This window comes from Penaeus japonicus, unplaced genomic scaffold, assembly GCF_977035675.1.
Source record: "Penaeus japonicus unplaced genomic scaffold, GWHDUDI00000001_assembly GWHDUDI00000010, whole genome shotgun sequence".
Lineage (NCBI taxonomy): Eukaryota > Metazoa > Arthropoda > Malacostraca > Decapoda > Penaeidae > Penaeus > Penaeus japonicus.
The window spans coordinates 22,585,019-22,587,518 of record NW_028234412.1 but is presented as its reverse complement, the minus strand read 5'-3'; the positions used below and the strand labels follow the sequence as shown (position 1 = coordinate 22,587,518).

The window sequence follows — 2,500 nt, the reverse complement described above, 5'->3', positions numbered from 1 at the left end:
AAAGAGGGGAAGAGAAGGAGATAAAGAGGGGAAGAGAAGGAGATAAAAAGGGGAAAAGAAGGAGATAAAGAGGGGAAGAGAAGGAGATAAAGAGGGGAACAGAAGGAGATAAAGAGGGGAAGAGAAGGAGATAAAGAGGGAACAGAAGGAGATAAAGAGGGGAAGAGAAGGAGAAAAAGAGGGGGACAGAAGGAGATGAAGAGGGGAACGGAAGGGGAGAAAGAGAGGAACAGAAGGAGATAAATAGGGGGAGAGAAGGAGATAAAGAGGGGAAGAGAAGGAGATAAAAATGGGAAAAGAAGGAGATAAAGAGGGGAAGAGAAGGAGATAAAGAGGGGAAGGGAAGGAGATAAAGAAAGGAAGAGAAGGAGATAAAGAGGGGAAGAGAAGGAGATAAAGAGGGAACAGAAGGAGATAAAGATGGGAACAGAAGGAGATAAAGAGGGGAACAGAAGGAGATAAAGAGGGGAAGAGAAGGAGATAAAGATGGGAAAAGAAGGAGATAAAGAGGGGAAGAGAAGGAGATAAAGAGGGGAATAGAAGGAGATAAAGAGGGGAACAGAAGGAAATAAAGAGGGGAACAGAAGGAGATAAATAGGGGGACAGAAGGAGATAAAGAGGGGAACAGAAGGATATAAAGAGGAGAAAAAAGGAGATAAAGAGGGGAAGAGAAGGAGATAAAGAAAGGAACAGAAGGAGATAAAGAGGGGAAGAGAAGGAGATAAAGAAGGGAACAGAAGGAGATAAAGATGGGAACAGAAGGAGATAAAGAGGGGAACAGAAGGAGATAAAGAGGGGGACAGAAGGAGATAAAGAGGGGAACAGAAGGATATATAGAGGAGAAAAAAAGGAGATAAAGAAGGGAACAGAAGGAGATAAAGATGGGAACAGAAGGAGATAAAGAGGGGAAGAGAAGGAGATAAAGAAGGGAACAGAAGGAGATAAAGATGGGAACAGAAGGAGATAAAGAGGGGAACAGAAGGAGATAAAGAGGGGGACAGAAGGAGATAAAGAGGGGAACAGAAGGATTCGGCAGTGAATTATTATTATTTTTTTTTTTTTACTCTTCCTACTCCCTCTCTGTCTCATTCTCTCTTTCCTCCTACTCCCACTCTGTCCGTCCCTCTACCCTTAACTCTCTCTTTCTTTCTTACTTTCTGTCTTTCTCTTTCCATCCCTCCTTCCGTTCCTCTCTCTCTCTCTCTCTCTCTCTTTCTCTCTCTTTCTCTCTCTGTATCTCTCTTTCACTTTCCCTGTCTCCTTCCGCCCTCCCCCCCCCCTCTCTCTCTCTCTCGCTCTCTCTCTCTCTCTCTCTCTCTCTCTCTCTCTCTCTTTCTCTCTCTCTCCCTCCCTCCCTCCCTCCCTCCCTCCCTCCCTCCCCCCCCCTCTCTCTCTATCTGTCTATCTCCCTCCTTCCCTCCCCCTTGTCTCTCTCTCTCTCCTCTCTTTCTCCTCTATATCTATCTGTCTGTATCTCTCTCCCTCTCCCCCCCTATCTCTCTTTCTCTCTCTCTCTCTCCTCCCTCCCTCCCTGCCTCCCCCCCCTCTCTCTCTCTCTCTCTCTCTCTCTCTCTCTCTCTCTCTCTCTCTCTCTCTCTCTCTCTCTCTCTCTCTCTCTCTCTCTCTCTCTCCTCTCTCTCCTTTCTCTCCCCTCTCTCCCTCCCTCGCTCCCTCCCAACCTCTTTCTTCTCTCTCCCTTTCTCTCTCTCTCTCTATCTATCTATCTCTCTCTATCTCTCTCTCTAACTCTCTCTCTTTCTCTCTGCCTTTTCACCTGTGTGTATATTCCCGCACGCAATAGTGGCGTACATTCCTCACATTCCAGTATATTTCGACAGGGTTCTGGAATCATTAAGTGTGTTGCATCACATAATACGAATCGGTGAGAGATTGATTCCGTAAAAGAGAAACTCAGACATTAGCGGATTAGTGTGCCCTTCCTCGCAGGAGTTGTCTTTTTGAATATTGGAAGAAAAAGGTAAGTGTTGATTCACCGTTTAGAAACAAAAAGTTTGGGAAATTTTGTTCTAGAGATCGATTGAAGTGGTTATGGTGGAATGAGTTGGTCCTATAGTGCCGATGGATTTTTTTATTATTTATTTTTTATGACTATTTATTTATTTATTTTTCATTGTTTGCTGTAAGTATTTAGAGTGAGTTAAAACGTATCGTGTTGTGTTTTATATGTTTAGTGTGATTCTGGGTTCCCGTTTTCATTTATGGACGCGCGGTTATGTGCTGAGTAAGACGGCTTTTTATTAGTGGGTGTTATTGTTTTTTTTCTTTAGAGCAGTCTCTCCTGACTTTCTCCTATTCTTCTATCCTTTATTAGCTGATTCTTTCTACCTCTCCCTGGTTTTCTGCATGGTTGTCTGCCTGTCTGTCTATTTATCTGTTTATCTCTTATTTTCCTTCCCCCGTCTTCTCTTATCATTTCCCTTTTTTTCTTTTCCCTTAGATCTTCATATTTATTTTTCTCTCCCTCCCTGCCTCCCTCTCT

General features: G+C 43.8%; 1 protein-coding gene across 4 annotated transcripts in view; it reads left to right on the top strand.

The window, feature by feature from the left end:
- The window catches only part of LOC147471151 (uncharacterized), a 308,461-nt gene that overhangs the window by 53,755 nt on the left and 252,206 nt on the right, over positions 1-2,500 (top strand). Inside the window, exon 1 of one of the 4 annotated variants that reach the window (XM_086541002.1) lies at positions 1,837-1,978. The exons of 2 other annotated variants lie outside the window; for them this stretch is intronic. The gene's annotated coding sequence lies outside the window, so the exon portion shown is untranslated. Of the gene's footprint in view, positions 1-1,836; positions 1,979-2,500 lie in introns of those variants that run through there. One more of the 4 variants, XM_086541007.1, reaches the window with a different exon arrangement.